General features: G+C 30.2%; 1 protein-coding gene across 4 annotated transcripts in view; it reads right to left on the reverse strand.

The window, feature by feature from the left end:
• The window catches only part of Cip4 (formin-binding protein 1-like Cip4), a 78671-nt gene that overhangs the window by 46456 nt on the left and 6217 nt on the right, over positions 1-25998 (reverse strand). The window lies entirely within an intron of this gene.

Consider the following 25998-nt stretch of genomic DNA (forward strand, 5'->3'; position numbering starts at 1 on the left):
GAATGCATAGCAACCATTCTGAAACAAATGCATAATTGAAATTTGAAGACTAGATGAAATAGACAATTTAATGAAAGGGGTCTGTCTAGGTTTTTCTGAGAGGTATTTATTTTGTGAAAATTTAGACATAATTTGCGAAAATTAAAAATAATATTAAAAAATCAACACAAAAATATGGACTTTTTCGTCTCTTAAGAAACACAAAAATAAAATTTTTTAAAAAAGTATTTTGTGAACTTATTCCTAAAGTTGAATTTATGAAGGTACTCTAAGCAGTAGCAAATTTGGCTTGGACAGACTCTTTAACTATTAAATTTAAGTTTCAATTAGCAAACCATAATTTTAATTTAAAATTGTTTTTTTTTCTCTTGATTTTTAATATGACAAAATAAATGTAACAGATTGTGTTTATAAATATAGTCACTCATCAAAAAATAAATAAATATTTAATCTATATATTTTTATATTAAAATATTCATTTTTAATTCTATATCAAAATAGATCGGCTAAAAAAAAAATTTGAAAAAATCTATGCACTCATTGGAATTTTTTTTCACAAAATTTCTTTATAGAAAATCTGAAAATGTCAAAGATACTGTAAACATATTATGAGAAAAAATACCAGTTAATAACTCTACTGCCTCAAATAGATTTTGAAAGGGAAGAATGACAATATATCAGGAAAAAATATCTGAATTCATTAGCCTTTTTTTTTCTTTCTATTTTCGGTTTATTAGGGTATAATTCTTTTTTATATAACCTCAAGCTTTAGAAATATACATTTTCCACCAATAAATTATAATGTAGATTTTAATTCCAGCTGTTTCAATCAAAAGGTAGAATTTTAATTAAGATTACACATTTGTATTTTTTTATCGAAATTCATGTCTATATTAAGACAGTATTAAATGTGTATTTTAATCTGTACTTTCAATCTCAAAAATCAAAAGATTTTAAAAATGTAATTTCAAATGTGTTGGAATTTAACACACACCAAGAAAAAAAGTAATTTCGTTAACTAAAATTAATTAACACAATAATTTATTTAAAATAAATTTTAAAACTAAGAAAAGAAAATAATAAAAGTATCAATAATTTAAAACACAGTTTTTTAACTTTTAAAATCAATATATATATTTAAAAAAATCAGTTGATATAAATCATGATTTAAATCAAGCTGATTTAAATCAACGAACCCTGCTACTTACTGTAGGGCAGTGTTTCCCAAACTGTGTGGTACGCGTACCCCCAGGGGTACGGGAACAGTTTAGAAACGGTACACGATCTTATGCGCAATATCTTGCAACAAACGAAAATTTCAACAAAAAAAAATTTTAAAAACAAATCTAACCATGAAAATTTGTGATTACGTATTTTTCTACTGGCTATTTTTTGCGGTTTTAACAGTTTATAATTAGTGGTGTCAACAGCCAGTTGTGATTTTTAACTTTTGGCTATTTTTTTTATAGTAAAAAATACATTCATTTTTTTATTAGTGGTACACAGTGTTACGAAAAATTTAGAAATGGTACACAAAAGTCATAAGTTTGGGAAATACTGCTGTAGGGGAAAAAAAGTTCGTTCCAAGACTATCGTTTGGGAGGCTTGGGTTTCGGAAGTCATAGGGGGAGGGGGGTTTCTCTAATAATTGGACTCGAATAATCCAAAAATTTACGATTTTGGAACATGGTCGGAAATTTTTAAAATTAGTAGAAAAAAGCGGATTTCCGCTTTTTTGCGGAAGTCTTTCATCTCAGGAATGAAACAGCACATTATATAACATTTGTGAACATTCTTTGTATTGTAATTTTTCATTTAAATTTGCTTTATTAACTTTTTTTTTCCTCCATAAAAATTGTGATAGAGACAAATAAGCATGCCAGTGACGAAATTTTCTTTACACTGCGGCAAGGTGTTACTGAAATTGAATAACCATTTTCATACTATTTTACATCTAATTAGTACTGTAAGAAAATCATTTTTTCTTCTTTTTTTTTAATTGTTAGTTTAGTGCTTTAGTTTTCCGTCAGCAAATTTACTAGAAAGTGGTTGGTTGGCGATTTAAGGAACATAAATTTTGCTTGCAACATTCTGGAAACAACTTAAACTTACGTTATCATTCAGTTAAAACTTTGGACACTGTAGCTAATCGGAAAAATGGACGAAATTTCGATTAACGAAGTATAGAATTTCGAGGAAAATGGTATTTGTTGTGGCCAGGTAATGGTCCAGCACAAAGCTTCCATAAAACTTGAGCGATTAAAATTCAGCAATAATACAGCTGCTTGCTGTAGTCCGATTTTGCTCAGTACTATCATCCAGCGGTCTAATTAAAATTTAAATGCTCAAGCTATGCAGAGAATTATAAGCGATTTTAGAAACAATTATAACTTGCATTGGCCATCAGGCACATACCTCATTTATAGGTTTGTGCACTCTAGCTTGTCAAAAAGAAGTCAAAATTCAGATTGCAAGATTTCATTCATTACAAATACAAAAAGAAGTTAATAAAAACGTTGTAATAATACAAATAAGGGCAACATTTTATTAAAAAAAATTCTTAATTTCATTGTAATTTGATTTTTTAAATACTTTGATAAAAACAGTTTAGTGGCTCGGGATTAATAATTAAGCACCAACCACAGAGATGGAGCAACATAAGACCTTGGGTTCTACCAGGGTGTGTAGCCAAATTTCTCAACAAAAGATAAGTACTTTTTAAGTACTCAAAAAATATTTTTAAGCATTACACACATTAACAAAATGGAAAATAATTTTCAAAGACTTTACATGATTATGATAAAATAACTAGTTTCTGACAAAGAATTCGTTTCTTGATTATATTAGTCATCATAAATACAATTTATACACAATTATAAAGATATTCAAATACTAAGTGACTCATTCTATTTATCATTCTATTCTATTATCTATATTCAATAATAACTATTTAAATGTGTAAAATTTAATTCAAAATTATAATTTAATTTAACTATTATTTAAAAAAACCTTACGAGTGTATTTTTTTTAGATTTGAATAAAAATAATTTATAAAACCATAATCAACAAAACATTAACAAGATTAATATCACACCGAATTTATAGAGATATGTAAAGTAAATGCACATTACAAATGTAAATTAGTGAATGACCCCTAAAAAATGTTTCGTATTATTTGCTACTAGTATCTAAATTTTTTTAATGAAACGTTTAAAAAAAATTAAAATAATTTTGAAATCTAAATACAATAAGATACTCTTTCACTTCGATAGAGATCTAACGTTACAGTTGAATTAGAATACCGGTCACTGTTGATTAACAATCGAACGCGTTTGGAGAAATTGAATACAAGAAGCGTGTTTCAGGGAAATCCTATTCTAAATTCTCCACGAAGCATGAATAAAAAAAATGAAAGTTCAGACTAGAGAATATAAAGAATTTAATGTATAAAATTTACACTTTATGTAATTGCATGAAATTTATTTAGAAGTTATTTCATGTAGTATTACATTACCAGGGTTGCCACAGAAAAAAATGAACAAAATAGTTGTTTTTAGCAGCCTAAAGCAAAAAAATAGTTGTCGAAAACTATGAATATACACTGGTTATCATAAATTAAGGAAAAATCACAAAAATAGCGATAACTCTTTCAAAAGTAAGCCAAACCGTGCAAAATTTGCATATGTTGTCCACTAAGAGTAGCTGAGTAAAATTGCAATATGCAAATTAGTGGCGCTGCACTCGGCTTACGTCATCTGCCTGGAGCATAAAAGTCCAAGTTTGAGAGAAAGCACACAAATTTTACTGTGATTGCGACATTGAAAATCTGAGATAGCCAATTCGTAATAATGACCTCTAGGCATCATTTGCCTGAAGAACTACGATGGAGAGCCATCGGGAGACTAGAGGCAGGGCAGAGTCAATCAGAAGTGGCCAGATGGCTAAATGTGAGTCCATCTGTGGTTCATAGACTTTGGAGGCAATTTCAAACCACAGATTCGGCATCTAGGAGGTTCAGTCAAGGACGGCCAACTGTTACGACCAGTGCCGATGACCGATATTTGACATTAAGTGCACGCAGGAATAGAACCGCTACTCCGACACATCTTAGATCCTCTCTTGCTGCAGCCACCGGAAGGTTGGTGTCAACGTCAACTGTGCGCAGAAGGCTCCACGAAGGTGGTCTGTATGCGAGACGACCAGCCATTTGCGTGCCGCTCACATCACGCCATAGGAGAGACCGTTTGCAGTGGGCCCGACAACATGTCCACTGGACGTCAGATCAATGGAGGCCTGTTCTCTTTACGGATGAGTCCAGGTTTAGTCTAGAAAGTGACAGTAGACGTTATTTGATATGGAGAGAACCTGGGACCCGTTATCATCCATCAAACATCCGTGAAAGAGATGCATACGGAAGAGGCAGTGTCTGTGTTTGGGGAGGCATATCCTTAGGAGGGCGCACATACCTCCATGTCTTTCCAAGGGGAACCGTGAATGCTCAGGTTTATCGAGACAACATCCTTGATGCTTATGTGCGCCCATATGCCGGGGCAATTGGTGATTGCTTCCTGTTACAGGACGATAATGCAAGACCACACAGAGCTCGCATTGTTGATGATTATCTTCAACAGGAAACAATTACTCGCATGGAGTGGCCAGCTCGATCCCCGGACTTGAATCCTATCGAGCACGTTTGGGATGCTCTAGGGAGGCGTGTATCTGCCATCAATCCGCCCCCTCAGACCCTTGCCACGCTTGCAACTGCTTTACAAGAGCAATGGCTCTCACTTCCTATTGAACTGATAGACCGCATAATTGAAAGCATCACACATCGCTGTTTGTGCTGTATTGCTTCTAGAGGCAATCATATTCCATATTAAAGGTACTTTTTCTATTGCAAACCGATACTTCCAATTTGTTTATTTTATACATGTGCTAATTTCTATACTACTATTAGTGTCTGATAATTTCTTTTTATGTTGTTTAATACCTTACTATGTGTTGTATATTGTGGGTAAGTTTCATAAAATTCCATGTGTAATTTCTTGAGTTATCGCGATTTTTGTGAATTTTCCTTAATTTATGATAACCAGTGTAGTTGCCTTAAATATGAACGAAAATTCATCAAAAATATGACTTAAATTTTATCAATGACTTAATTGCGATATACCATGATCCATTTAGTCCAGTGGGTTGCAAATATGATAATTTTTATAGAAACGTTTAGTGTTCTAGCACTAAATTTTTTTATCAAAACAATATAGTATATTTGCAGAAAAATAAATACTTTTGATTACTAGAATTCATTAAAAAACATTCACTTTTTCATTAAAAAAAAAGACACTTTTTCTAAAAAACGTTCCCTTTTAAATTCACGCATCGTAATATCGTACTAAAAATTGTTTTTTTTATGGAATTTCGCAGCAATAACCATTGAAAAGCCGATCGAGAAACGAAAAAGACTTAAATGGAATCTGTGCAAATTAAACAAATTAATAAGTGATGACTCAAATTTGCCATTCAAAATTGTTTATTTTTTAAGAAAAAAAATTCAGTGTCATCAGAAGCTCCGGCGGGCAGCAGGTATTCAACCCAATTTATGCTAAAAATGCTTTTTATGCCAATTTATGCTTTTTCTGAAAATTGTTGCTAACCAAATTTATGTTAAAAAAACATCGCTAGGAGTACAGAAAAGTCTCCCAATAGTCTTCTTTTCCTAAAAATTGTTGCTAACCCAATTTATACTAAAAAAAAAAATTAAAAAAAATACAATGCTAGGTGTACAGAAAAGTCTCCGAATAGTCTCCTTTTCCTGAAAATTATTGCTAACCCAATTTATGCTAAAAATAACATCGCTAGGTGTACAGAAAAGTCTCCCAATAATCTCCTTTTCTTGGAAATAGTTTCTTTTTTTAACCTTTCCAGGCAAAAAAAAGTTGCCATAGCCGAAAATAGTTGCATTTAAGTCGCCTGTGGCAACTCTGCATTACATAATTTACTTAAAATATTTTAACGTGTTTTGTCTAAATATAAATGCTGAATTTTTGCTTTGCTTTTTTCTGTAAAGTGAAAAAAATGCTAGTTATGTCCTAACGCATACAAAATATGATGTGCTAACTTCAACTTGTTTTTACTTTAAAAATAATAAATTTATAAATTAATTTTGCTCAATTCCTTAAGCTCTTTAAATTATTGAATGGTTGTTTAACAGATTCAAATTTAGTAAGCAAATTTTTTACATCACTTTTCTCACGTAAAACTGTATTAAATTGTTTCTATTATTATTCACTATTTCTAAACATGCTAACAAAAATGTTTCCTGATCATAATGCTGATTTTCTAACAAATAATCAAGGCAGAAAAGAATTCTCCGAAATCAAACACTAAAACCATAAAAGAGAAAAGAATATACAGTAGTTGCTTCGATATTATTAATAAAATTCATATGAAAAAAACTCTTCGTCTTATTTTCTAACACCCATAAAGTTATTATAAAATAGTATACTTATAAATATCAACAAAAAAAAACTATCTGTTGGAAGAAGAAAAAAAAAGATGTTTCGCCGGATTGCTCAAATAAAGAACAGTTGATAAAATTTTCGTTAACCTGATATTTTGAATGCTGGTATCTGTAACAGGTATGATTTTGTATCGTAATAGCTGTAACATGTTATTTGAAAATACCTGTTATGACTCAGTAAGTTCCAACAAGGGTTTACTTGATTTGAAACGTATTTCCGGTGGAAATTTCAAGTTGCCACTTTATGAATCACGTATCGATTAGTGCATATTAGCGAAAAATCTAGCCTTGAAAATCTTTCCGCATCAATATGTGATTTGTTGTTGTTGTTTCGAATTCCAGCGAGCCAGCTTTGTGAAACCAAGCGGATTTAAGGCAGAGTGTGCATTTCTTGTTTTTTAGTGGAGCCATCTACAGCCAAGAATTCTTCTTCGGCACACACGCACACGTCATATTCCGTTTTAAAGGGCGAACTCATTCATTCACCCATTCGTAATTTCGACCTGAACCAGAAAACGATCAATCTCCACTTCTGTACTCTCAGAGTTATTGATAATTCGAAGAGAATTGTGATTTTTTTTAAAAGTACAATCATTATTAAAACCTTATATAAAGAATTTGAGGAAGTGACAGAAAATAAAACGAATTTTCAAAAAGAACCATTTAATGTATACTATTTTGTTAAAAGCATCAACTACTTTAGTGATGTTATGTTAATAAAATGATATATGTTAATAAAATGAGAATTATTGTTAGAGTTAAAATGGAATATAAAGTTTTGCTCGCAATCACTTCCGGCGTCATTTACAAATGAAAAAAACATGCAAACTTTTTTTTTTTTTTTTTTCGTTTACTGAGTATTTTGTCTGTCCTTGTTGCGGAACTCAATTTTAAAGAAACGATTCGGAAATGAGCAAGATCCCGAAAGCAGCTTTTGTGACAAAAGCGTTTCCGAAAAGCGTGTATCAGCATTTAATGGAAACTGATGCATTGACGTCATACATCAAAGGAGTTAGAGTTAAGAGACTGTCTAGTTACAGAGACTGGCTTCGTGTAATACGGCCCATGGGCTGGTGAAACTCTACATTTTCAATAATATTGTTATTGAAAAAATATATATATTAATTTTGTTACATTTTTTCATTATTAATATTTTACATAAGTCAGTTCATTTGAACAACCGAATCGATTATTAATTGGATTAATTACTACTATTTCTTTAAGGAAAAAAAAACTTTCGGAACCATTAGTATTATTCCTCGGAACCCAATTTAGGATTCATTAACTTTCATTCATTAACTTCATTCATTCATTAACTCGGATTCATTATTTGTTTTTGTAATAATTGAGCTGAATGAAGTGTACTTGTTTAGTAAACCGACAGTGGCTGGACGTCAATAATAAAAATCAGTAGGATTTAATCCACGAAAAAAAATATATTGTTTATTTTTCTATAACTTTTTTTTTTTTTTTTACTTTGATACATTTATTTATTAACTTTTTTGTTATCCCTAATTTAGTGACACAAAAATCCTATGAGACACACCGTTTTCAAAATTAAAAACTATTTAATCCATTTTAGGCCAAGCATAGAAATTTTATAAAATGTGGTGCGATTTTAATTGAAATTTTCTTGCATTACATTCAATAAGACACAAAAAAATTTCATGCCTGAAAAATTATATTTTATTTAAGAAATAAAATGGTACATATATGCACCATTCATTAAATCAACAAATCATCTAGGGGGCCGTTCAAAAAGTACGTACACAAAAATGCAGAAATTTTAACCCCCTCCCCCCCCTTCGTACATAACCGTACACAAGGTCTTACTCCCCCCCCCTTAGAGTACGTACATTTAATTAGTCTACCCCCCTTTTTCATAAAAATTAAAATAATTCTGTTTTAAATAAAATTAAATATTTATTTAATATATATTATTAATTTAAATTATTTAAACAATAACACCCAACTTTGTGTACGTACTTTGTATAATACTTCCCCCCCCTCCCCATCATACAAAACCGTACAAAATAGCAAATCCCCTCCCACCCCCCTTCGGGATGTACGTACTTTTTGAACGGCCCCTAGTTGAAAGCTTGTTTTTTTATGAAATTTGTTTTATTTTATTTATTAATTTCTTATTTGCTGACTTGCAACTTTAATATATCCTAAAAACATACGATAAATCTCGAAAGGAATAATTATACCTTTTCAAAAAATTTCATTTGTCAATAACCGTTTAAGTTACGAGGCTTGAATATTTTAAAAATTTCACAACAGAAAGTATTTACTCTAATTGAATTACTGATATTTTATAAATGTCTTCAGAACCCTTGACAACAGCAGAAAAATAAAATTTATTAAAAAATATTCGTCACAATGTTAACAAAAAATATTTATTGAAATGGTGCGCACCTTTGGCCTAAATTGGGTTAAAGATGGAGGCGAAATTTTGAAACAAAGCGAAGGAAAAACAGTATAGGATAAAAATTCCAGGACACTTAATACCTAAGGTTGATAAAAAAAGATAGCCTTCTCTTTACTTGACTGATAAGAAGATAAACAAGCATAAAGATCTTTCACTATAATTTTTCAGTTTATCGAACCACCACACAACAATTGGCAAAATGATTGCATAGAAATTTTTTTTCCCCCATGAAATGTTTTGTAAGAAATCGAAACTCCGTTTTATATCTTTAAAACAGGGTTTCCACTCAATTTCGAAAAAAAAATTCCCTGACTTATTCTCTGACAGGTATACCAGGTAAATTTCAATAAAAATTGAGACCCTATTTTTATCAAAAACTTTGATTCTTTAATTTGTTAATGTGAATTATTAGATTTTCAGTGTAAAAAAATATAAATTAATTAGGATGGGAGCATTTAAGTTTGATTAAAATGCGAAATTTTTATAACAAATAATTGAAATAAATGTTAGAATTATTTAACTTGAATCTCAATAACTGTTTACTGTTACTGACAATTTTAAGACTGGTCATGTTCCAGGTATGATATAGGAATATTCCAGGTTTTCGTAAAAAATTGCAACTTTCCCTGACGATTCCAGGTTATCCTTGTTCTCCCTGACCAGTAGGAACCCTATTAAAAGTGTCTAGATATTCTAAGAGAAAAAACACAGTTTTTTTTTAAATTTTTTTATTTACATTTACTTAAGAGGAAATGGAAAATTACTTTAATACTTAAGGGGGGGGGGATTTCTTCCTACACAATCACGGGTGCCACTTAAATCAGGAAAAAAAATCCCTGTGTTTACCCTGCATATATTATGCACATGATTAAAAATCTTTTGAAGTTCTTAAACCTTTTTAACGATAATAATATATGTCTATGGAATATTTCCTTCAGTATTTCCTAAAAAACAGCATGTAACAACATTTGTATTGATGGTTGTTAAAAAGCAGGGTTTGTTGATTTAAATCAGCTTGATTTAAATCACGATTCATATCATGGATTTTATCATCATTTTAAATCAAGGATTTTTTTAAAAAATCATTTGATTTAAATCTTCAGGATTTGATTTAAATCAACTGATTGTTTAAAAAAATCATTTGATTTAAATCAACTGATTTTTTTATGTAAATATATTGATTCAAAAAGTTAAAAAACAGTGTTTTAAATTATTGATACTTTTATTATTTTCTTTTCTTAGTTTTAAAATTTATTTTAAATAAATTGCTGCATTAATAATTTTGGTTAAAGAAATTACTTTCTTTCTTGGTGTGTGTTAAATTCCAACACATTTGAAAATGCATTTTTAAAAATCTTTTGATTCTTGAGATTGAAAGTACAGATTAAAGTAAACATTTAATGCTGTCTTAATATAGACTTGCATAGCTGTAGAAAGTAATTAATAAACATGATTTTTTTTCACAAAAAAATAATGTTAATTAAAATTCTACCTTTCGATTGAAAAAGCATGAAATTAAAATCTACATATTTTATTGGTGGAAAATGTAGAGTTACCTTAAAAAGAAATTACCCTAATATGCCGAAAATAGGGATTAAATTCTCTATTTCATCTAGTGTTTAAATTTCAATAATGCATTTGTTTCAAAATGGTTGCTATGCATTCAAAGGTATGTATTATAATGAAAAATTGTTTTAGGTAGTTAGAACTTCTAAAATATTGTTATAATATAGTTTCAATATTAATTTTTGATTAAACACTTATAAAGTTTTTTTAATCATAAATCAAAGTTCTCTTATTAGAAAAAAATAAAAATCCAATTTAAATAAAAAAAATCACGTACCCTGTTAAAAAGTAGGTAAGTGCGATTTAGAAACTACCAATTTACACATTATCATAAACCTGGCTTGAGATTAAAGTTTCTGAAGAATTTTAAAGAGAGGTTGAATTTGTTTCACATCAGTTTTTATAACATTCGTTGAACAGCCGACCCAATTTTTCGGTTTACAACTAATGTTCAACTCCGCAGCCTCGTCATTTTGAACCCAACCTAGAAGACAAGGGAACTTCTGGATGAAGTATTGGGAGAAATTTGCTTTCAATTGAAATTGCACATCAGTTTTGGAAAAATTCGTCACAAATGATCATCACAATTCGCAATAAGCCGGCACAACTTAAAAAGATACCGGAGTTTGTTGTTTCCGGAAAGGGGCAAAAAAAGCTTATTTCCTGACGTTCCGGAAACAATGCTTCCGGAATTTCTTTTTTCCCTTACACCTTTCTTCCCGATAATACTTAAACACAAATAGCACGGTATGAATGAGACAAAAACGTCTGTCAATATTCTGTAGATAGAAACTTCCGATAAAATTAAATTACCAGTTAATAGTACTCACTCTTATAACTCGACAATATATAAACTATAACATGCTACTTATAACTATAACATGCAAACATAGTTGCCAACATGGATAAGAAAAAAAACCAGGAGATTTTGCAAAATAATATAAATTTCATGATAATTGTTTCATAATGTACTAAATATTTCATACATAGGGAAATTTAGGGATTTTCATAGTTATCAAAATAGAAAGACTGAAAAATTGATTGACAAAAGATGAACTAGAAATCTTATGTATTATGTTTACTCAGAACTTTAAATAGCAAACGGCTATTCATTCAAAGAAGATGGTTAAAAGATTCTGGTTAATTTTCTTTTCAGCAAAATTTTCGAAATTTCTTTCTCTAAAATTATATATTTAAAAGATGCCTTTTTCGCGCATCGGAGGGGAAAGAAATGTTCAAAATTTTTCGATTCGTATATGAGAAGAATGAAAAATAAAAAATATTGAAACAAAAAATTTCTTTTCCGTAGAAATGTTTGAAAAAATATGAGAATATCGCCCTTGACATTAGAATAAAAAAAAAATTACATAATCATCAAATGCATAAAATTTTATTATATCCAAATAGGTTTTTCTTTTTTTTGTAAACACAACGCTTCTGTTAATTTAAATTTAAAAATTTAATTAATTACATGTATATTAATTATTATTAATAGTATCTTGCAGAAAGATATTAGTGCTGTCGTAGAAAGCCTAAAAAATTCTGCTACAGGGGTTAAACCTCGTAACTATAGTAACCGCCGTAACTCCAATCAAATGGCATGGGGAGTTGTTAACATAGACGAACTATAGTTGTAAGGATTGTTTAACAGTAGACGACATGGCGAGTGTTGATTTGTTATCGATTTGTTGATTGTGAGAAAATTATTTTCTTTTCTCGTGTGTTTTTCTTTTTTATGAAATTAATTATTTTTTGTATTTATTGTGTTTTTATTATTCTTATATTGTAACTTACGCAAACACTGTATTTTAAGTATAAATGTAAAATTCGTATTTTTTGTGTGAGCAGACAATTACTTTTATTTAATGTTCTAAAAAATTCAAATTCAAATCTGAAATTCAAAAGCGTGCATGAATGTATAGTTCAATCGCAGGAGCATCGAAACTTTTTGGGTTTTAAGTAATTTTCACAAAATCTCAAAAACAGGACAATGGTAAGAAACTCTAGATTATCTTTAGAGCTTGCTCAATTCATCACTTCCACCACATAAAGTCCTTTTTTTTTGTCATAGTACGTGATTAATGCAAGGTCAATCACCCATTTAAAAAAAAAAAAAAGGAGAAAAAGAAAGAAAGGCAGATGAGTCAACAAGACAGCACATTTCTTCGGATGATGTAAAACGCAAGTCCAGAGGCGTTATTCTTATTCATTTCCATAAAACTTTCAAGAAATAACTCTTTTAATGATCAGGGGCAATCAACGCGCAGCGTGCAACCACCATTCAGACGAAATTAAATTATACCAGTAACAAAGATGCCAACTGCGCCGGACGCGCCATAATAATTTAAAAAACGGTAAATAGCTACAAACTAAAATTTGCATATATATTTGACTAATTTTGTTTACTTTTTAATACGGTGTAGCATGACTTAACTGCAATAAAGTGGCGAATTATATAAGTCTTCGAATTACTTAGAAATAGTCATGAATAAAAAACTAATAAATTGAATTTATTAAACCAAGAATCACACATTAATAAACAACCGCTCGAAAATATTTATTTGCTGTCTGGAGCAAGTAGGCATCTCTGCATTAAGAATTTTTTCGAGCTATCTGCGGCAAAATTCTCTAATATTTTTTTAATAATTATCTCTAGCACTAATATCTTTCTGCAAAATACTTTTAATAACATATATGTAACTAATTTGAAATAACAAAAGCGCTGTGTTTACAAAATAAAACATATAATTCTTTTAATTCAACATGCAATAATTTATTATTTTAATACTATGAGTGATATTCTTGCATTTTGTTATTTATTATTATATTTATTCTTGCAAATTATTTCCTTTTTCGCATTTCGTAAATAATCATCACAATAAAAAAAATAATTAAAAATCATAAAATCCGTAGCAGTAATTGCCGAAAAAAGATCGTAGACGAAATCACGCGAATCGGACTACTCAAATGCGTGTTTCGTTTCCATATTAGGTTGTTGAAAAAATATTGGGTTTAAAAACTATGGCGACATCAATAGCAATAACTGCCAAAACTTCCGTAGAATTATTGCCTTAAAAAACACTCAAATGCAAGATTCGAATTTTCCATTCTGTTTGAAATATATCGGGATATTTAAAATCCACGTGAAAATCAATATCAATAACTGCCGAAAATACAACCGAACGTCGATTTACGATACTATCAGCTTAAATTGAGCGTGTCAAAATGTTATTATCTAAATGCATGACTCAAATATTACGTGTGAATTTCTGTAGAAAAGAAGAGTAATTTTTTTAAAAAAGAAAAAGAAAAGAAAAAAAAACTTTTTCTGCTAGAACTCTGTAACATTCTGCGACAATGTCGCCTGGTCGCTGCAATTCTGTCACGGGGAAAATTAACATATTTGAAAAGAAAAGTATGCAATAACTCAAACGTAACATGTAGCCTTAAATGTTTCAATTAAACTATTTTAAATAATTTATGTAAAAATTAATATGCTACTAGTCATTGGCCAAATTATTAGACGTACTATAAGATTCTATGTAAAATCTTAATTATCAGGTGATACAATACAGCTTTATTGCTTTTACGCGACTGAAACCGGTTTGCACTTGCTTACATTCGTGTTTCAATTGGTTAAATTAGACGATATATAATATAATTTCGTCGACGATTTAAATTAGACGGTATATTATATAAATGTAGAATATTTATTATATCAGGTATTATATTAGTATATAATAATAACTGGACCAAAATATTTGACGCAATGTAGTTTTTCAATTATTATATGTTTTGCACTAGTTCATACGCAATACTTTTATAGTTAAACATACATGTAATAGGTTTTAATTCAGGAGATTTCTTATATACTTCCTATTTGTATTTATTTTTAACGTATTGCATTACAATGTTAACCAATTGATACACGATCGCAAACAAGTGCAAACCGGTTTCAGTAGCGTAAAAAACAATAAAGCCGTATAGTATGACCTGATAATTAAGACTTTACATAGAATCTTACAGTGCGTCTAATAATTTGACAAGGGGACTGTAACTTTAACGAACTACAAAAATGTTTAGTACTATAAATTATTAGGGCCAGTTTGTGAGATTTAAATACAGGGGTCTGTCCAGACATTTTGTGAAAGGTCCGTTTTTTGTAAAATTGTGAAAAAATTACTCGTAATTTGTGAATATAAAATAAACGCTAAGTCACATTCTTTCAGCCAGGGTCCGCTTTTGTGAATTTGTGCAAATAGGGCCCGTTATTGCAAAAAAAAAAACTTTTTCAAGGAGTTTCTAAATTGCAAAGACATACAAGATTATGCTCAATGCTGTAAAATTATAATTAAAAAAATTAAATTTTAAAAAATAAACAGCAAATGCAGCTACTAAATAAGCGATGCAACATACAAATATTTGGCATTTAGCCTATACTGCTGAACGCAGAATATTAATTTCGGACGAATAAAGGAAGAAGCGACTGCGGAAGACAAAATTTAGTTCGTTTACGTCTGTCTTTCTCCCCCCCCCCCTTCCAGGGAAGGGTTTATTCGATTAACAAAACAACAATGAAGCTAAACAAATTTGTGAAGGGTTCGATTAAAAGATAAATTATTTTGTGAAGGGTCCGTCTTCATGAAAAGATATTTTGTGAAGAGTCCGTTAACGAACTCAAATTTCTTCTAAACAGACCCCTGAAATATATCGATTTTTGATAAGGAAACGACAGGTAGCGATGCTATTCATTTTTGCCTTACAGACAAAAATTAGTAAGTTCATTAAAATAAGCCCTCCCAGTTCATCAAAATAAACCATTAATGATGTTGATTTAAGTCCCGATTTATTTCTCCTTAAAACTACCCATACCGATTCATTTGTATTTCAATGACATTGATTTCATCCATCCAGATTCAGAACAATTTCATAAAAAATTTTATCAAATAAAATATTAATAAAAAAAAAATGTGATTGCACAGGTCTTTTAAGGTACGCACCTTGATCATTTCCTCCAAGGTCGTCTACTATTGTGCCTTTTCCATCACTGCATTCAATGCAAGAAAAATACTTCTGTCTGTTTACCTTGCAGCTTTCACGCTCTGATGAAGAGCAATCGCGTGACGACAGTTCGTTGGTTAAAGCATTAAAATGGGTGCTTTATTTACTCACTGTTTTAACTCCTTTAGTCGAACTTTTTAATCGAATCTTTGATTAGGAATTCATTGCAGAGTTTGTTTGTTTTTTTTAATTCTTCAAATAAAAAATTTGAAAACTACGCTAAAAAATCGGAAAATAGTTTTATTTTTACCAGATCTAAAACGAAAAACGTAGGGTAGTAACACTTTGGTAAAGACGTATCAAGTAATTATTTTAAGTGGCGATAAAAGTTTATGAGAAAAGGCGATGCGCTCTTTATTCAATTCCTACTACAGTACAGAACCCGTTATCCGGAAATCAGAAAACCGGAAAACCAAAAAACCGGAATGAAATTCGATAAATTTTCCCGTCATTTAAAAAAAAAATTTTCCTCATAAGATTTTAGGATTTTCTTTTTTTTTTTGAAAGATGTTCACCTTACCATTATTTTGGAAATAATCATTAGTGTATTACTTCATCGTTTTTTCTTCTTTTTAAGATTATTTCCAAAAAAAAATTTTTTTTTAGTTGGGTTTAACAATAAAAAAATGGCTTTTTGTAGCGATTCAGAAAACCGGAAAAATCAGTTATCCGGAATAGCAATGGTCCCGATCGTTCCGGTTAATCGGTTCCCTACTGTATTAGTTCACACTCTCCCTATATCATGTTCAAATTTTCAATTGTTAATAAAATACTTTTCATTCATCCACTCAAGTGTTCAAATCCAATTATTTTAAACTTATAGTGGATAACACTGGATGTTGATACAGTTTTTTCAAACATTAATTCATTCATTAAATTTAATTAATTTTAGTTTAAAATGGAGAAAAAATTGTAATCATTTAATAAAAAGTAACTAAAATAAGGAATTGACTTTAGAAGAAGAAAAAATTCATATTGCTCGTTTACTCACTATTTTATTCCTTTAGTCCAGGGGTGTCAAACCCGCGGCCCAAAGGCCGCATGCGGTCCGAGATGAACATTTTTGTGGCCCAGTAAATATATCCGACGCAAAGTAAAAATAAATTAGAAATGAGAATTAGAAAGGAAACTAGCATATAAAATTATAATATACTTTATTTATAAACTATACGGATCATTTTAAATTGTACGCGCGAAAATGTAAAATTCTAATTGGCCTGCGGCACCTGCCATTCCAGGGATACTGCATCGTATCAAAAATACGCACAAAAAAAATTTCAATTCTTAGAACGGAATTTGAAACAAGGTTTAAAGATTTTAATTCCTCGGAAAAGAAATTTTGTTTGTTTTCGTCGATTTTCTCAATAAATATAGACTCAGTACCCAGTAGTATGCAAATGGAAGTTATTGAGATTCAGTGCGACTCAAATTTGAAGGCAAAATTCATTGAAGTGGTTGTGCCTGAATTTTACAAATATTTACCGGCAAGGTTTGAAAATACTCGAAAATTCGCCTATGAAATTATTTCCATGTTTGGAAGTACTTATCAATGCAAGCAATTATTTTCTGTTATGAATGGAAATAAATCTCCTGTCCGAAACCGTATTAATAACGCTCAGGTTGGGTCAATTTTGAAAGGAGTATCGGCCAAGAAAATTTCTCCCGAAATATGAAAGATAGTAGCAGAGAAGAGATGTCAAATATCAAACAATAATTTAACTTTATATATTCTTATTACAATATGATATTCAAATTAAAAATATTTGTTTCTATGATCATTGATTTTTTTTTTTTTTTTTTTTGGCGGCCCTCCTCTAAAGTTAAGCATTGTTTATTTGGCCCAAGTTAGCTTTTGAGTTTCACACACTTGTTGTAGAGGGATATATCGTTATGACAAGGATCTACATACTTTGGGGACACAATAAGATTTTTTTTTTAAATTTTAATGTTATACATATATTAACTATAACTATATTTATATATTATGCAATAAATTGATATGGTTAAATGTTAAAAACAATTCAGATCATAAATATACCTGAAAACCGTTTTTCTTGGAAATAATCTGATTTTTTTTTTTACTGTCAAGTCAACTAACAAAGTACGCATTGAATCCAAAGGATGAAAATGTTTTCTGTTTGTGAATGATGCTCCACCCACCCTATACAGAAAAAATTCTCTATCAGGTGTTCATGTGATGCTTGTGGTCATTTGTGACTCACTATCAGCTTTTAACATGAAGGAAATGAAATCAGATAGGAATGGTACATCTGTGACTTTTTAAGAGATAACTCAGCAATTCTAAGAATGTTGGGGTGGTCAGCAGTGAGTCTTCTCTTGCCAGTAAAAAATGGCAAAAAATGATAAAATAGGACTTTTTACATTATTTGAAAACCAATAATAAATGGAGAAAATAAGGTTGAAATATGGAAAAAAAATCGTTTTACTGGGATTTTTGCTTCGGAGAATATTAAAATATTGAGAGGAGCACGACATTAATTCATAAGCAAGTTCATCGGGACCATGAAACATTATCGTAATAAAGGGAGTTATTGTTGCATTAGATATCGTAGTAGCGAGAGTTCGCTGTATTTATAAAAATTAAGAGGGGATCGATTTTAAGTTCAGCATAAAGAAAACGTTTTCGGTCCCCATCAAAAATGATGCAACGTCTTTTGGCACAAAAATAAATTTATACAAGCTGGAACTTCCACAAGGCATAACTTGAAGTATGCAAAGTAATCTGCAAAAAAAAAAGCTAACAATTAATATCAGACATAAAAAAATGTAACTTCTTCTGCGAACTACTTATGTTTCCAACTAATTCGGATCGTTTGACTAACCGTCAAAAAACAAAACCTTTTTAACAAAGACTACATTTAGTCTTCCCACAGATCGTCAGGAAAAAATGAAATTGGAGTTTTTCAACACCGCTAATGGCAACAATGCACAGGAATTATCACCACCAGATATTAAACGAAGCATGTCAGAATAAATACACTGCTCATTCAACAATGGAGGGAAATCCACGTGCCCCGAGTCGTCATTAGTTGCAGACAATAATTCTCACTTCCGTCAAGGTTTCCTGAACTGTTCATTCATTCATTCAATTCACTTTCACTCTATCACAACAGTCCCGTTAGAAGTTGGCAGCTTCAACTCCGGAAGAAGGAAACCTCTCTTGGCGTAAGAATTTCAACAGGAAAAAAAAAAAAAAAGAGTTCGATAAGACCTGCACATATCTTGGTTTGTTTACACTATCAGCAAACATTCAAGGTGCACAGGATGTTACTAACTGATACGCTACACGACTCAAAACGCCAGTCGAAACATTTTAATATCAAGACTATTTTATTCAATTCCTTACTATTAGTTTACACTCTCCCAACATCTTGTTCAAATTTTAAATCGTTAATTTTTATTCATCCACTCAAATTCAAATACATTTATTTTAAACTTGTTGTGGATGACATTTGATGTTAATACAGTTTTTCAAAGATTAATTCATTCATTAAATAGGGATGAGCGATAAACGAAATGGAATTTTACGATGGGTTAAACGTTAGTCCTTGTTTTAAATTTTACTGTAAGCGATTAAGTTTCTCGCGTATGTTAAAGATAACATCAGTGATAATTTCTAACGTATAACTCTATTTGAACCAAAAAAATATATAGTTTATTGCGCACATTTAAATATTAAATTATTACACGTATTTTATCTATTAGACACGTATCTATCTATTAAATTATTACACGCATTTATCTGATACAGGGAAAAATTTAATTTTATAATTAAATTATCAGGGGTCTGTTTAGAAGAAATTTGGGTCCGTTAACGGACCCTTCACAAAATATCTTTTCATAAAACGGACCCTTCACTAAAATATTTTAACTTAAAAACGGACCCTTCACAAAATGATTTTTCTTTTAATCGAACCCTTCACAAATTTGTTTATCTTCATTATTATTTTGTTAATCGAATAAACCCTTCCCAGGGCAGAAAACAAGAAAGATGGATGTAAACGAATTAAGTTTTGTCTTCGGCAGACGATTCTTCCATTATTCGTCGGAAATGAATATTCGGCTTTCAGCAGCAGGTATACGCTAAATACCAAATATTTGTATGTTGCATCTCTAATTTAAGAGCAGCAATTGTAGTTTATTTTTTAAAATTTAATTTTTTTAATTATAATTTTACAGTGTTGAGCATAATCTTGTATCTTTATAATTTAAAAACTCCTTGAAAAAGTTTTTTTTTTTTTTTTTGCAATAACGGACCCTATTTGCACAAATTCATAACAGCGGACCCTGGTTAAAAGAATGTGAGTAATTTTTTCACAATTTCACGATTTCAATTTCAAAATGTCTGGACAGACCCCTGATTATTCCGTGTCAGATAAATTCAATGAAGAACATTACGCGGGTAGCACGTGAGGACCACGTCACCAAATGTATAGTTGTCTGATATCAGGCGCCTTTTTGTTTCAATTCCCACTATTAATTCACATTCAATTCCCACTATTAATTCACACTCTCCCTTATATCTTGTTCAAATACATTTTTTTAAACTTGTAGTGGATGACACTTGATGTTAATACAGTTTTTTCAAATATTAATTTATCAATTAAATTTAATTAATTTTATTTTCATCTGGGAAAAATATTTTTAATTATTTAATAAAAAGTAACATTTTTCTTTGTTGACCAAAACAGGAAGTGACTTTAAAAAAAAATTTCTTATATTACTTGTTCCCAAACAAGTTAACTCAAATTTTATACAGTATAGCACAGAAGTTTCGATACGAAAGCTTTAATCTTCAAGAATTTAGACGAAATAGATAGACTTCATTTAACAAAAGGGGAAAAAAAAGAACTTTTGCACAAACAAAAATCTTTTAAAAAATTCCAAATCATCTCGCAAAAGAAACTAATAAATATATAAGAATTTAATAATAATTTAAATCTTACTTAATCAACTAAATAAAATAATAATTCTAAAAATAAAATATGTAAAATATGACAACTGGATAGGATTGTCTTCTCCATGATCAATGTTTTTTCTTATTTCGATTATTTTAATATTGATTAAAAATTAAAGCAAATTTGTAAAAAGTTTTTTTAAAAAAAAAGGTTGACTCTTTATTAAGAAGAAAAATCAAAAAATAAACAATACAGAGATAAAAACATTAACAATTAGAAATTTATGTCTTTACTAAAGAAAAGTATCCAAAACAAAAATATCAGTGTGTTCGGAAAATTTTTTATTAAAATAAAAGGCCAATGTTAAAATTAATAGAAATTAAACCCAGTCAAAAATAAAATGATCAATGATACAAAAAGTAAGATAAATCTAGAATTTTTATTCTAGTTCTTGTTTAATTTACTTTAGATTCTCTTGTCTGATTTATTGATTAGCTAATCTTGTACGATTTCTAGATTTGTTCAAAAAAGAGCACTTTATTTTATTCTTTATTATAAAATAAAAAATAAATACAGGGAAAAAAAAGGAAACAAATTACATATCTTCGTTTATCTTTAAATATAATAAATGAAATAACGCGAAATAAAAATAAAGGATTAAAAAAAACGCAATATATCTGTGTATTTATTATAAAACATAAATTTTCGGAACAGATATCGAGGGTCGATCAAGGGGTTTGGCAGTTGCAGCCATACCTATTTGGGCCGTTTTGCAGCCTTTTTACAACTTTCAAATTCTAAAACATCTTCTCAATATTCAAATTATAAAAAAACGGCCTAATCACAAAATTCTGAACTATAAAAGCGGTCCCTTCACATAATTCAAATTCGTAAAAACGAAATTTCGCTTTATGAAAATTCTCGGAAAAAACGATTGGGAACAACGTGATTTTGCTACAGCATCGTCCCGAATTGAACGTGTCGGTACTCTAATTCGGAATTCGCGCGTCGTAATATAGTGTGTTAAAAATATCGGAGATAGAAAACCCTTGTGAAAAAATGGCGAATTGTGGTCGACAACAACGCAAAAACTACCAAGAAATCGAAAGCGTCAAAAAGTGATAACTCAAATTCGAACGTCGTCAAGCAGAATTGAAACCCTACGTGAAAAGCACAGAAAAAAATTATACATAACTGCCGAAAAAACTATCACCAAACGTCATGAAATTAATATTGAATCGTAACCAATAGAACGCGTCAAAAAGTGATAATATCGTATTAAAAATATCAAATTTTAAAAAAACATGTGAAAACAGCCGAAAAATAACTGCATGAAAAGCTGTCACTAAACGATGTGGAATTACGATGGAAGCGTCACAAATAGAACGCGACAAAACGTGATAACTCAAAATCAAAAGACATAATAATATCCCATTAAAAATATCGGAAGTAGAAAAATCATGTTGAAAAAGCCAAACAAAAAGATGATGAGTAAATGCAGATCATCAAATGATGTATAATTATAAAGAAATCGTCACGAATTGAATGTTTCGAAAAAAAATAATGGCTCTAATTTGAAATTCGATTGTCGTAACAACGTATTATATATATAGGAATTAATCTTAAAGACCATAGGAAAGTGACCGAAAAGCTATCTAAAAACAAGTAGGCTTCAAAAAAAGAAGGGAAAAAAAAGGAAATGGAATTTTAGAAAATAGTGATTGCTAAAACTGAATGACTTTATTAAGAAACTTTCAGGAAAATAATTTTCATCTTTTACAAAAATGGGCCCTAGAATAAAAATGAAACCGGAATCGAATCCTGGATATTATAGTATTGCTTTATAATTCAGCATTCCCCATACTTCTTGCTAGTTCCTAACAACTATTTTAATTAAATTCATTTATTACGCTTTGATAGAAGATTAAGGAAATTAACAATAAAAACATTAATATATGAGATCATAAAACACTGATTATCCCATTAAATTTTTCATCCAAAAATTAGAATAGACAATCTGTAGTCCATCCATCCTTATATTTGTAATGTATTACAATTACAGCAACCGATGACTTTTCCAGTTAAAAGTTTCTTTAACCACAAAACAACGGATTACTGAGGCTCTATGAAATTTGGCACCCTGCCAAATAGGCGAAAACGAAACTCTTGCGCAGGAAATGTGTTTAATGAGTAATGTTTGCGTAAAGTTCGCATGCTTGGTATTAAATACAATGATATCTGAGTTCAAACCATTACAAAACACCTTCATCAGAAAATATATATAATAAAAAAAAAAGGAATGATATTATTACTGTGTCAGAATGGCAACCCACTGCTTCACAGAACGCCATCTATTGGAATTTAGAAATATTATTAATACTTCCCCCCCCCCATGAACTCTCAGTTCATTATAAATTAAAGATTTCAAATATTTATCAAAATTATCCTCCTCAAATGTAAAGTAGCAACATTTTGAAATAAATATTATAATTATATAAATATTTATTCTTTATGAGCAATTCTTAATTATATAAAGATTACAATTCAATAATATTAATAGAATTCATAAAATAATATTCTTTATAAACAATAGTTCAAACTCAACCAATTCAGTTTCATCTTCCAAATGCTCTATAAAAGCAATTTGAGTATCAGTGCTACAGGACAAATTATACCCAAGTAGTTAAAAAGTCTATGTGCAGCTGACAGGATGGTTCTCTTCTTTACTTTCAGTGTTAAGCTCTTTAATGCAACCTGTACTCACTTGAAGAGTATCACACTTCTTATCCCAGCCCATCATCATCATCATCAATGGCTCAACAGCCTAGGGTGGGCCTTGGCCTTCACAAGAAGCTTTTTTCCAGGCTAACCTTTGTTTTGTTTGGGTTTTCCAATTTTTAGTTTTTAAGACCAAAAGGTCTTTCTCTAGGCCATCTATCCATTTCAAATCCATTCTGATAACGTGGCCTGCCAATTTTATTCTTTGTCGTTTAATAAAGTTAGTAATGTCAGGTTCATTATATGAGTGATAAAGCTCTAGATTTGATCTTCTAAGCCATGCACCATTTTCTTGAATTCCTCCAAAAATACTTCTCAAGACCTTTCTCTCAAAGGTACCCAACTTAGCCTCATCTGTACAAGATATGGTCCAGGTTTCACAACCATATGTTAAAATCAGGGTTGGCAAGATTTTGCCGCAGGTGGAAAAAACCATGGTAAATACCGGTAAAAACCGTCCTGGCAAAAACAGGTTTTTGCCAAGCAAATTGGCAAAAAGTGGCAAAAACCTATATTTTCCAAGATGAGAGGACAAAAACACATTTTTGATACAAAATTATTCCTAAAATTGAAATATATACTATAAATAATTACAAACAAATTAACAAAATTATTATTCCATAATTAAATGATAATGTAATAATATATCATTTTAGTAGTTAAAACATTATTGATTGGAAAATTTGTGATTATTCTTTTTTTTCCAGTGAAATGAACTTATTTTAAATTAATATAACTATAATTTAAAACATAAAATATCTATCAATATGTGTAGTTAATTATTGTACAAATAATAATTTTTTATACTAAATAATAATATTATGCAAATAATAATATTTATTTATTTGTAAAAAAACATTTATTTTAGGATTCTAAAATGAAAAGAGATCACAAACTTTCAATCTTTTAAAAATTATTACCATTATATTAATTATTAATATGTTAAAAATAATTTTTTCATGTAATGTATCAAAATTATTATTCCTTATGATTGATTTAAATTTGTTTCAAGTATTTTGTAATAATATTTAATCAGCAATTTAGATAATTTGGTTTTTGCTGGTTTTTACCAGTTTTTGCCGGTTTTTACCAGGTTTTTGCCACTGTCCTGGCAAAAAACCCTTTTTGCCGGCAAAAACTCCAACCCTGGTTAAAATTGATCTTATAAGAGCTTTAAATAAGAAAACTTTTGTTCTTCTATGAGTTACATTAGATTTTATGTACTATTTCCAAATTCCATTAAAACATTCATTGGCTATAGTAATTCTTCTTTGTACTTCCATTGTGGTATTGTTCCTGTGGTTGATCACAGAATCCAAGTAAACGAAATTGTCAACAGCCTCAAATTTACATTCTTCAATTTCTAAGTGAGTGTTATTGAAGTTTTTATCCCAGCCCATACCAAGAACATTTGTGGGCGGGTGTGAATTTTCTTCGTTTAAGTCGGTGTCCCCCCCCCCCTCCCTTTAAGATAGAATTTTCTATTTCTCATTATTTTAGTAGCAACTCTTACAAAAACACTCAACTCTTCTGTATCCTTGACATTTGCACACAATTTACTACATAAAAACTTTTCATTAGTTTTTGTACAACACATTCAGGGTAAGTGGATTTCTGTTCCTGCATTTCTCTCAAAACATTCATCAGAAGGTATCTATCTGATAGTTGAGCACAATGTGAACAATCCTGAACAAGGTTGCTATTTGGTGATCGCATGACAAAAATATTTATTTCGCAATCTCTATGTACATTTTTTTAACATTAAATATTTCATAAATTTGATATTTCACTCTTTTGAGTGAATAGTATGTCATTTTTGAGACATTTTGATGCAATATATTTAATTAGCTAGAGTAACAAACGGTATAATAGCAGATGATAAAGAGAAGTAAGTGACGGGAAAAAAATTCACTGTTAGCTTTTGGCAAGCATTAAGGATTTTCTCAATCTCAAGCGCGGAGATGTTTCTCCTCTTACTCCCAAAGCTGAAATGAACTTTTTATGTGGAGCCAAGTGCCAACAGTTGGTGAACGAATTATAACTCCAAACACTACCCTGCAATCCCTGTAAATCTTCAAGCCGGCATCACTAAGCAATAAAAATCTTAAGTAATTCCTATCAGTTCGATTTGTAAGAAAGCTTTACAACTGAATCAATACCAATTATCTCAGTTCTACACCGCATCAAAATGCTTGATCTCAATTCAAAAAGATTTTCATCCTTCTCTAAGCAATCATTTAAACTTGGAAAACATTTGGCCTTAGCAGAAGCATCAAATACGAGTCTAATTTTGGTAGTGCTATATGGTTTTATAACTTCAGGATGAGGTAGATTGGGTATATTTACCTCATAATTATCCTTTACTTCTATTATTCTCCCCTCCATCCATTCATTAAAAACTTATTCATGCTCTTGTGGGGAAAGACCATTAGACAATGCCACCCTTCATCTATCAAAAGGTACCTCAAGATTGAACCAAGTTAGCATGTCTTACATACTAAGGTATTCATGTTTAATAATCATAGTGGTAGTTAAACCACAATATTCCCCCACCAGATTTTTATGAGGTATAGAATTCGATGAATGGATAGCACTAGCTGCTGTATTTGTGAAAGACCCGGATAGCTGGATTTAGGTCCCCGGGTTTTTGAGCCTTTAGCCATGAGAGCTGTATTAAATAGGAGTAAGAAGAGAAACATCTCCGCACTTGAAAGTGAGACGAC

The sequence above is a fragment of the Parasteatoda tepidariorum genome, chromosome 3, assembly GCF_982258835.1.
Source record: "Parasteatoda tepidariorum strain Cologne lab strain chromosome 3, Ptep-v5.0, whole genome shotgun sequence".
NCBI lineage: Eukaryota > Metazoa > Arthropoda > Arachnida > Araneae > Theridiidae > Parasteatoda > Parasteatoda tepidariorum.